The sequence below is a fragment of the Sphaeramia orbicularis genome, chromosome 17 (assembly GCF_902148855.1).
Source record: "Sphaeramia orbicularis chromosome 17, fSphaOr1.1, whole genome shotgun sequence".
NCBI classification, from domain to species: Eukaryota; Metazoa; Chordata; class Actinopteri; order Kurtiformes; family Apogonidae; genus Sphaeramia; species Sphaeramia orbicularis.
In genome coordinates, this window is record NC_043973.1 from 55,328,115 (window position 1) to 55,340,307 (window position 12,193).

The 12,193-nt window shown below is 41.0% G+C and overlaps 1 pseudogene; it reads left to right on the forward strand.

Annotated features, from left to right (window-relative positions):
• LOC115437472 (prohibitin-2-like) overlaps positions 1-7,824 on the forward strand; it is a 24,461-nt pseudogene extending 16,637 nt beyond the window's left edge.
• The last annotated feature ends 4,369 nt before the right edge of the window (positions 7,825-12,193 follow it).

Consider the following 12,193-nt stretch of genomic DNA (forward strand, 5'->3'; position numbering starts at 1 on the left):
ACCCTTCTCAAAGAACGTCTTCACAAGTTTCTAATTTAATGTCTTAGTTATTTTTTTGTAAGTTCGGAAAAAATGTGATGTTCGGGACTAATTTTTCAATTTCGAGCTTTCTGCCCCTTGGCATATATCATACATTCAGAAAAATCACCCCAACTCTCCTGTACAAAATTTTTGAGATAGGATGTACAGTTATGGATTCATAAAATATTGTTTGTTTTTATGATTTTTTGGCTTTAACCTGCCATTTGACCCCCTCAACATGCTCAGAAACTCACCAAATTTGTCAGATATGTCATGTCTGGTGATACTTCATACAATATCAAAATTAACCCCTTAGGTTCCAAAATGGACTCTGTAGCGCCACTTACAAATACAAATTGCCCCTAGTGGCCAGTAGGATGTCGTACAGACATGAAACCAACGCCAAAATGTTGGTCTCATCGAGCCTGAAAAATCATACACTCACACTCATGAGCTAAATCCAACAGGAAGTTGGCAATCTGCCTCTGACTGTATTCTCACACCCAAAAATAAGACAAGTATACTCCTTTCCACCATCACTGCTTATTCAGTTCAATCTGTTTTTACAAAATGATATATTAATCCACAAAGGGACTTTCTGTTTTCCTAGTCCAAGAATTTTTGAGATACGATGTACGGTTAGAAAATAAACACTGTTTGTTTCAAAGAATAGCTGTCTCCCTCTTGAGAGTTTACAAGGTGAGACCCTCCAAATTCTTCGCATTCCAATGCCTGAAAGCCAATTGGCTGAATCTTTTCCTGTGAAATGCATACAATGAAACCACCAGGTGGTGCTGTAAGTCCATGAACAGACAGTCAGATTCCTAGTGTGACTGAAACATGACAAGAAACTTCACTGTCAAACTGTAACACAACACCATTTGAACAATACAGAAAAAATATGAAAATTACATAAGAAATATATGTATGTATGTAAAAAAATATATATGAATAAAAGTTGAATAAAAATGAAGACATGATAAAAATGTGAATGGTACACACACATACACCACACGATAAAGTTTTTGCCACAAGGCAAGACCCCTATATTTCTTTGTGCTTTTTTATTATTATTTTTCCACCATCACTTTGAACTGGATTTTGACCCCCTAAACATGCTCCAAAACTCACCAAATTTGGCACGTATGTCAGGTCCGGCGAAAAATTTGATAAAATGCAAAAATTAACCCTGTAGGTACCAAAAGGCGCTCTCTAGCGCCACCTATGTCCAAAAACACGGAAACCGCCATAGCGGCCAGCAGGAATGTCCGAGAGACATGAAACCAATGTCAAAATGTTCCTTATATCGAGCACTACAAAAAATATAGGAGGACGCTATGAGGTCTGTCCAAGAGGAAGTCGGAAAATTGCCTTTCAAAGTAAAACCCTCAGCTTTATATATATATATTATATATGTATATGTATATATATATATGTATGTATATACATATATATATATATATATATATATATATATATATATACATGTAAACTAGAATAAAAATGAAGACATGATAAAAATGTGAATGGTACACACACACACACACACCCACACAAAGTTTTACAAAATCTAACCCTTAAAAAAATGTGAAGAATAAGTTTTACGCTCACGTGTTTGTACAATTTCAAGTCACTCAAACGGATTGTGTCTGTCACACACACATATGCATCACACACAGTTGGCTTTTCAAAATAAAAGCCTCATTAAAAGGGGATGGTGGTTTCAGCAGAGGGGCGCAGGGTTCTGTAGGGATGAAAGGAGGACAGATGTAAAAAGGAGGGGGCTGGTGTCGGGACCGATAGGTGTGAGTGGAGTTGAGGTGTCGACAGCCATGGGAGGCGGAATGTACGGGAGGCGGAATGCACAGGAGGCTGAATTCACAGGAGGCGGAACGTACGGGAGACATACGGGAGGCGGAGCGCATGGGAGACGGAACTCACAGGAAGCGGAACGTACAGGAGGCGGAATGTACGAGAGGCGGAATGAATGGGAAGCAGACACATGGGGGCGGAATGCATGGGAGGCAGAACGCATGAGAGGCGGAACACGTGAGGCAGAACGCACAGAAGGTGGAACGCATAGGAGGCGGAACACACGGGAGGCGGATCACCCAGTGCGAGGTCCCGCCCAATTCTCCTTGCAGCTTTAATTTTATTTGTTCTTGCCTTAACGTTTTCAAAAATGCCAGTTCCTCTGAGGTTATATTTACTTTTCCTACATTCAAACATCTGCTGGGTGGAAGGAGGAAGTAGATTATTATGGACCTTATCCATCACTACCACTGGATGAAGGTCAACAAGGTCATGGATTTTCAGTAAATTAAAATTCTGTAAAAATAGAATTTTCAGGCATCACATGAAACCATTATGAAACGATAATAAATGACAAATAGAATCAAATCAGTGTCAGGGACCCATATTTGTACCACAGTAAATGACACTAATGATCACATGACCTGAGCTGACAAACTTAACCCACCACACAGCATTAACCACAGGGTAGCATACAGGGTAACTTAGCATGTTAGCGTTAGCACACACACAATAAGGCATTAACCACTGGATAGCATACAGGGTAACTTAGCATGTTAGCGTTAGCACACACACAATAAGGGATTAATCACTGGATAGCATACAGGCTAACTTAGCATGTTAGCATTAGCATGCACACAATAAGGGATTAACCACAGGATAGCATACAGGCTAACCTAACATGTTAGCATTAGCACACACACAATGAGGCATTAACCACTGGATAGCATACAGGCTAACTTAGCATGTTAGCATTAGCATACACACAATAAGGCGTTAACCACAGGATAGCATACAGGCTAACTTAGCATGTTAGCATTAGCATACACACAATAAGGCGCTAACCACAGGATAGCATACAGGCTAAATTAGCATGTTAGCATTAGCACACACACAATAAGGCATTAACCACAGGATAGCACACAGGCTAACTTAGCATGTTAGCATTAGCACACACACAAGGCATGAACCACAGGGTGGCATACAGGCTAACTTAGCATGTTAGCATTAGCACACACACAATAAGGCATTAACCACAGGATAACATGCAGGCTAACTTGGCATGTTAGCGTTAGCACACACAATAAGGCATTAACCATATAGCATAGAGGCTAACTTAGCATGGTAGCATTAGCACGGACCACAAACTCAGTAAAAACTCAACATCATCAAACTCAACAGAATTTTTCTCGGATGAGTCAGATCTTCCAAACACAGTGACAGAAGTTTGTCCTTCAACTCATGAATAACTTTAATGAACTTTTATTAGAAACGGCTTCAACACTAATGATCACATGACCTCAGCTGACAAACTGAACCCAACATGACCAGGTTCAACAGAACAACTCCAGTCCAACCCACAAAACCACATTTGGACTGCCGGTCCCTTCACTTAGAACCTCCATCATTGTAGTTCTTGTGGTTCCATGTGAACAGCTGGACCAGTCCAACTATGGAACTATAGGACTACAGGTGAAAATCCAACAGAACAGTTGGATCAGATAGAAATAGATCTAAACGCCAGCACAGACCAAAGAAAACAGAATTTACAACAGAAATGTCACGAACACAGGTAATACACTGGACCAGTGGAAAGATGACTATATCTGATCAACTTAGAGCTGGAGTTGGTAGATCAGCACAAATACAAATGAATGGGTTCAGACGGTGGTACACTGAATAGAGGAACTATTGGCCCCACCCCCAGAACCAGGAATGAGGTCCATATTTCATCTATTTTGTGTCGTAACTGTTTTCTGTACCACTCTGGACATGATCCACGCAAAATCTGAACTCAGACAATACTAGATCTGTAAAAGGACAGAAAGACGAAGAGGAGGGGCTTGGCACTGTCATGTGGACCGATGGGGTCCTGAATAAGTCCAGTCCCTGGGGACAGATGATGCACAGCTGGTTAACTCAGTTGTTCAGACCAAGGTTATTATCGTTAACGAAAACTAATGAAATGATGAAAACTAGAATTGAAAAAACATTTTGTTAACTGAAATAAATAAAACTATAATTGAACGAAAAAAACAATAACTGAAACTGTATTGTGTGTTTACAAAACTAACTAAAATGTACAAAAATTACGGATAAAATTCCCTCCATTTTCCTCTTTGTCAATGTTGGATTGGTACGAAAGCGTTTATTTCGCTTGAGCAATTTTAGCTAGCGGCACTGTACGACCCTTCACAGTCTGTCATTTGTGTTCACTTGTGGTTTCCAGTCGTCTTCTGGTCCCCACTCTACCTGGAAACATGCAGACTAAAGTTGAGAGAAAGCAGCAGAGTCCTGTCTGGGATTTATTTGAATACTACGACAGAGAAGAGAAAAGAGACGACAAAACTAAAATTAATACTAAAACTAAGCATTAAGGGAAAAAAAGAAAAACTAGCAAACCTGCTCTAAAAATGAATTAAAACTAACTGAATTAGAGAAAAAACAGTCAAACTAAATTAAAACAACTAATGAAAAATAGGACCAGTGGCCCTGTAGCTTACCGGCCAAATTAAAAGCTTTGGGAAATGTATCCAGATACCATTACTATCACCCAGTTATAAATAGCCCATGTTTTGGTCATTCTGATCAGATCTGCAAAAACTTCAAATTCCAACTTGATATCATTGATACTGATTTATTGGATCAATCCACTTCCTATCTCTTATAATGGGAAAATTTTTCAAAGTTGCACCAAATCCAGAATCAGATCCGGATCTAAATAATTTCAATACCTTGTGTTGACATCCTCATACAGAACGGTATACCAAGTTTGAAGTCAATCAGAAACTGGAGTTTGGGAGAAAAAGACGATTGAAATTTTTTTCCCCATAAGAGCCCATGTTAAATTTTCTGTAAGTTCCAGATCCAGAAGAAGATCCTGATCAGCACTGTGGACATGTGTTGGTCATCTCCCCATCAGGGCTGGACTGTTAGAACTTTACACTGGATATCATTTTATTTCTGAGTTATTGCATTAATCCACTTCTATCTCTTATAATGGGGACATTTTTTCAGAGTGGCACCAAATTCCAGAATCAGATCGGTTCCAAATAATTCACTTAACCTTTGTTGACATCACATAAAAGAGCTGTATACCAAGTTTGAAGTCAATTGGAATTGTAGTTTCGGAGAAGACAATTCAATTTTTGTAATGGACGACAGACGACGACGGATGACGACAATAGTTTACGGCCTGTCGGCCGGTAAGCTAAAAATCCAAAACTATTATAACCTTGGTTCAGACGTCCACACATGGACGGTCCACATACTTTTGGCCTGGTGGTGCATGTGCTGAGTCTACCTGTGTCCACTAGATGGAGCCAAAGGAACATGAATGTGCAGGGAACATGAATGTGCAGAGAACAGGCTCCTGTTCTGACCTTTTGTCTCCGTCTGACCTTTGACCCTAACACTTTTACTGTTGGACAGACGCACGTCTCAGTTTGAATATTCACACTTTTACATCAGTGTGGGTCAGTTTAATCAGGAATAAATATAATTATCTTAAACGTCCCATTAGACATCGTTGTTATTTAATACTTTATCGGACACAAACTACTGATAATGGTTTGGATTTTCCAAGGTTTAGGTTTGATACAAAAAGAAAAGTAAATCTAAACAGTTAATTGTCAGTTCTAAACGGCCTTTATTTATGTAATTGTTGTTGAAGTTCATAGATTTTCCTCTGGGAATCATTGATAAAAGGCCCATTAGTGTTAGTTTGAGCTCATTGAAGCGTCTGAGAAGTATTTTATTTACAATTAACAAACTAGTGTTTCTGTAGTTGAAGGCTCCGCCCACAGCAGGTTTGAGGCTCCGCCCACAGCTGTTCGAATGCACAGTTCAGATTTTTGGGTCAAATCTGATTTTTTTTTTGTCAGTTTTTTGTTCTTTTTTTTCCCCAGACTGAAGTCACATTGGAAATATCAGATCTGTATCAGATTTAGGCCCACATATGACAGTGGTCTGGGTCAGATTTAGGACCGCATATGACAGTGGTCTGGGTCAGATTTAGGACCGCATATGACAGTGGTCTGGGTCAGATTTAGGACCACATATGACAGTGGTCTGGGTCAGAGTTAGGACCACATATGACAGTGGTCTGGGTCAGATTAGGACCCGCATATGACAGTGGTCTGGGTCAGATTTAGGACTGCATATGACAGTGGTCTGGGTCAGATTTAGGACCGCATATGACAGTGGTCTGGGTCAGATTTAGGACCGCATATGACAGTGGTCTGGGTCAGATTTAGGACCGCATATGACAGTGGTCTGGGTCAGATTTAGGACTGCATATGACAGTGGTCTGGGTCAGATTTAGGACTGCATATGACAGTGGCCTGGGTCAGATTTAGGACTGCATATGACAGTGGTCTGGGTCAGATTTAGGACCGCATATGACAGTGGTCTGGGTCAGGTTAGTGCTGCCTCAGACTCTCTGTAACAGATCAGATCCAGGTCACATATGGGCACATTTTTACAGGGACTGTGTAAACTGGTAGAGGTCAAAGGTCAGATGAACGGAAGTTTGACCTGATATGGTCCTGTTACTGACCCTGTTCTTTCTGTCCATCTGTAGGTGGCGCTGTCCCAGAATAAGGTTTACCTGAACGCCGACAGCCTGGTCCTCAACCTGCAGGACAGTGACGGATTCAAGTGAGTCTGATGGTACAGGTCCAGATCCGGGACCAGGTCCAGGACTCAGGGACTTGGTCCAGGACTCAGGGACCGGGTCCAGGACTCGGGAACTGGGTCCAGGACTCAGGGACCGGGTCCAGGACTCGGGTTAATGGACCAAGGACGTCTTCTCCTTTTTTCCTCTTGTGTTTCTTACATCGTTTGCTACTTTCCATTTTTGTCGCAGTTTTTTCATCTTTTTCATCTTTTTTTTTTCTTTACACGCTTCTCTGGTTTTACATTTTTTATGTCGTATCTATTTTGCCATCTTTTTTTTTTTTGTTTACATCTGATATTTTCATGTGTTTTTTTTTTAGTCTCTTTGTCTCTTTTTTTAGTTTTTCCTCATTTGTTTAGACTTTTTGGGCTTTATTTTTATTCAGTTTTACATTTGTCATCTTTTATGTTTTGAACTGTCATGTCTTTCTTGTTTTATTTTTTTGTCTGTATCTCATTTGTTCCTACATTTTAGTTACATTTTTTTCTTAAATTGTACGTCTTTTTCGTATCGTTATGAGTTTGTGTTTTTCATTTTTCCCATCGTTTTTAAATTTTTCCTTTTTTTGCATCTCACTTTGTCTTTTATAAATAGAACTGTTAAACTGTTTTACCGAATGTGCATAAGTTTTAAGTATTGGGTATTATTGTTTTATGTTGTTTTTAATCTAATAGTGACATTGATTTATTTCTTTAAAACTGAGTTAAATTTAGTTAAAATTGTTATAACAGCGGTCTGGTCTGTTAAAGGATCCGTTAATTTTATGAATGGTCTTCCGTACGTTGTGGTCCGTTTGATCCAAAATGACACAAATTAAAACCTGGTAAATAACCAACAGAAGATCCAAAGGTTCAGCTCAGATCTTTGGGACTAAATGGTGTAAACTCATTTACCAATTTTTCGCCTTCTAATCCAAATCCTGTCCAATGGTTTATTTCTTTCAGTTTGTCGCTGCCGAATTCCTCCTCAGAAACTCTTCCAGTCTCGTCGTAACTTGTCTTTGTGGACCTCGACGCCTGCCGACCCCGGCCTGGTTCTGGTTCTGATCTGATTTCTCCTCAGTCACACAGCGCAGGAAGTGGACATGTGGTTTTTATTTTGAAAGGGTTCTGGTTCTGCTGGAGTCTCCTGTTAAACTACAGCTGCCGTTTCCTGTCGGTCACTCATCCAAACCTTTAATGTTTCATGAACTGCCTTAAAGTTTCGTAAACCAGACTCACAGCAGAACCAGAGGAACTCTTAAGGGTTTTTTTTCTAAACCACCGTCAGTACCAGAAACAAACACTAGGGGGTGGAAATGTGTCCAAGAGGAGAACGATACCGAGTCATTTCCTCCTGAGTTCTACATGGACTGTGTTTGTAAAAGTGATTTTCACTGAATCTGATGCTTTTGTCTTCAACTAATGGTGAAAATGTCTGTTACGCATTTGCATGTCGGTCATTTCTGAAATCTCCTGTTTGGTGAAAGAAAATCCAAGAAGTTGTTTACATCTGTAGAAGTTCAATAAAGCAGGTCAAGATGCAAAAAAATACTGGAATTAGTCGGAACAGTTCTACACATGATCAGAAAACTCTAGGTTTTTGCAGAAACGACGTGCAGCTCGAGTCATTTAACCCTTACAGACCCAAACGTCCACCTTTAACCCTTACAGACCCAAACGTCCACCTTACCCTTACAGACCCAAACGTCCACCTTTAACCCTTACAGACCCAAACAACCCTTACAGACCCAAACGTCCACCTTTAACCCTTACAGACCCAAACGTCCACCTTTAACCCTTACAGACCCAAACGTCCACCTTTAACCCTTACAGACCCAAACGTCCACCTTTAACCCTTACAGACCCAAACGTCCACCTTTAACCTAAACCATCTACTGATCTAAACTGTTTAATTCCTGTTGATCCACTAATTTTATCAATTCATGTCAATAATTGGTGTAAAATACAGTTCTCCATGTTTTCATGGTCATCAGAACCAGAGGAACTCTTATTTGGACGTTCAGAGGCACCGCAGTTACCGTGGAAACACCGTCATCTTCTACAACATTGATTCCCCAGTCAAACCCATGGAGTTGCATCATTGCCAGTGGATTGACACACTGGGTTTATGTTCAGTTAATGACAGATTGGACAGAAAAAGACACTGTTCATTCAGTTTCCTCTGTTTTTTTATATAATAACCCTCAACTTTAATCTGAGCTTTAATGAACATCTATAGGATCAGTTAATTAAATATGGGAAAATATCTGATTTGAACTGAAAAAATGCAAAATAAATGGGTTAATATTACAATAATTGGTGATAAATCACTTAAAAAAAGTTAAGAAAGAGAGAAATCTTTTGGGGAACCTCCGCTAAAGTAGAACTGGGTCTGTACGGGTTAAGTTCAGCTGATCTGCATAGATTTTTGTTGCAGATGCAGACGTTTCAAGTGTTGAATGCTTCTGTAGCTACAGTGTACGCGAAAGTTTAAACAGGCTGTTTCATAACTAAATGTTTTGTATCCCCTGTTTACGATAAGGATGCTAATGCTAATGCAGATCTTCTATGGTCAAAAATGTCAAGGGAGGACGCGAGCGGTTATTTCAACTCCAACAATTTAACTGAACTGATCTGTTTACATGATGTTTACCGAATCGATCAGATAACACGGGTTTACACGAACCAAAGCCGAAATTTACCGACGACCACAAAACCAAGGATATGATTTTCCAACTTCAATGCTAGTTTTTTGGTCGAGTCTTTTGTTAATAGCTTCCTGTTTAATTAGTTCACATGGTCATATTTAGCACCAGTTCTGTTTTCATTTGCTCGGTTTGCGATGTTCCACCTTTAGCACTCCTTTATCCTTTCAAACTAAAAGCCCTCTAATGTTAGTGGATAGAAGCCATTAATTTCTCAGTGGGGCTTTTATTGTGTAAGTGTTGCCTTCACATGATGTTTGTTAATTTTTGTCTGCAGTGGCCAGAATTACTTCTAAGAAAAGCGGGGTCGTACAGTTGACCGTCTTCGATTAAACTGGTAGAACTCGGCACCAGAGACGCTCATTATTTGGTTCTTTATGAGGGACTGTAGTCGTGTGTTGATACGTAGAGTCGAGTGTCTTCTGCATATAGAAAAAAACGAGATATTCCATAATTCCAGTGAAAGGCAGAATGTGAATGTTGAGCTGAAGAGGACCGAGAACAGAGCCTTGAGGAGCTCCATATGTGGTTTTTGTTTGTGCGGATTCGTGCAGTGAAACTTTGAACAACTTGTCTGGTTTGGTTTTGTTTTTTGTTTTTTTTTTACAGTCAAAAATCGATGAATATTCTTTAGTTTTTCTACCTCCTCAGCTGATGTAACTCCCGAACACGAGCAGAAAAAAGAGATTTAATCCAATCAGAGAAGGGCCTACAGTGTGTACACGAGTCCAAGATGCCGATATTTTCCTGTTGAACTGTTAATTGACTTGATGTAGTTGAAAGTTTCTTGTGTTCAGACCAGTCTCAGACGATGGAGGAGCTTCCATCGGACTCTTTATTCCAACTGGACTTTTGATCATTCAGGTCATATTTATCGGACAGCTACGACGCCAATGGACAGCTTCGACTCCAAAAGACAGCTCCGACACTAACAGACGGCTACGACACTAACGGAGAGCTACGACACTAACGGAGAGCTGCAACACTAACAGAGAGCTTCAACGCCAACAGACAGCTTTGACGCCAACAGACAGCTACAGCACTAACGGACGGCTACGACACTATCAGATAGCATCGGCACTAACAGACAGCTTCGACAACTACAGACAGCTTTGACACCATCGGACACCTTCGACACCAACGGACAGCTTCGAAACTAACGGATAGCTACAATGCCAACGGACAGCTACGACGCAAACAGACAGCTTCGACACTAATGGACACCATTGATACCTATGGACATCTACGACACTAATGGACACCTTCGACACCTACCGACAGCTTCGACGCTAACGGACAGCTTCGACGCTAACAGACAGCCTGGCTGGTGTCTGCATTCCCCCTCAGGCCTCCAGGCTTAGCCGTGTTTGGTGGGAATGGAGGTGAGCAGTTTCCACAGTTAAATGACAGTTGAACAAGCTTTAGAGTAAAGCTTGAGGTATGAATGCTGGTGAGTTGTTGGAAGTTTGGCATTTATGGGATGTTTGGTTCCGTCTCGATGTCAATGATTCCAGTTCAACAATAAAACATCTGCACTTTCTATTAACGCTGACTTTGACCGTGTTTTATGATTGAATTACATCTTTCATCTGTATTTTTTTAACATACACTAAGCTTTATACCAACCCGATATTAGGATCAGGGGGGAGTGGTGGCAGACAAGTGTCCTGTTGATGTTCTACAGCTTTAGTCACTCCAGTATTCATGTGTGTGGCATTGAGTCATAGGCTTTCTTGTAGTCATCCAGGCAGTGCACAGGTTGGTGTTCCTCGTCTTAAGGCGCAGACTCACCAACCTGATTTTCAGCAGTCAGATGTTGTCAGTCAGTCTGTTGAGGTTGGCGACATCAGTCTGGTTGGTGTGTTTTGTGCGATCACCCGCCATTAATGCTGTTGTCCTGTCGAGCCACACTACCTGTCGAGTTGAGCTACCTAGTGCTAACTGAGCGTATGAATAAATAAATAATGCTGTTTTTTCTACAGTAGAAGCATTATTCATTTTCAAATAGGCGTGTCGAAACCTAAGGTAGCATGTTCTGATGAGGTAGCGTCAATCGATAGACACCGCTGACGATTTACATGGCTGGTAGCTTACTTCAACAGAACAGCTCAACTCGACAGAACACCGTCTCCAGTCTTTTTGGCCGATTCAACATGTGTAATCGTCCACTCCCTGTCGTCAGTCGGACCAATCTGACTGATGGAGGGATAGCCCTGGACTAGTGAATGAGTGAAGGAGAAGTTTCCATGTGAATCCAGCTCTGCCAAGGTACTGCACACTATTATTGTCTTCTAGAATAGTCCATTCACTGCTCAGATCGTATCTGAAGGAGTGACAGTCAGTGTTGACTATGGACTTCATTCAGTCCATTGAGTCAACACTGTTAGCATTGTTAGCATAGTGCGATTTCTCCTCAGTTTTCACCTGCGACCTCTTTCTTCTTCCACTAGTAGAAGCCCTAGAGCTGATAACACCAGGATCGTCTTATTACGAACCATCTGTTCAACAAGTACAACACCACCAACCCTTCTGAACTACTGAACACTGACAACACCGACCCTTCTGGACTACTGAACACTGACAACACCGACCCTTCTGGACTGCTGAACACTGACAACACCGACCCTTCTGGACTACTGAACACTGACAACACCGACCCTTCTGGACTACTGAACACTGACAACAACACTGACCCTTCTGGACTACTGAACACTGACAACACCGACCCTTCTGGACTACTGAACAGTGACAACAACACCGACCCTTCTGGACTACTG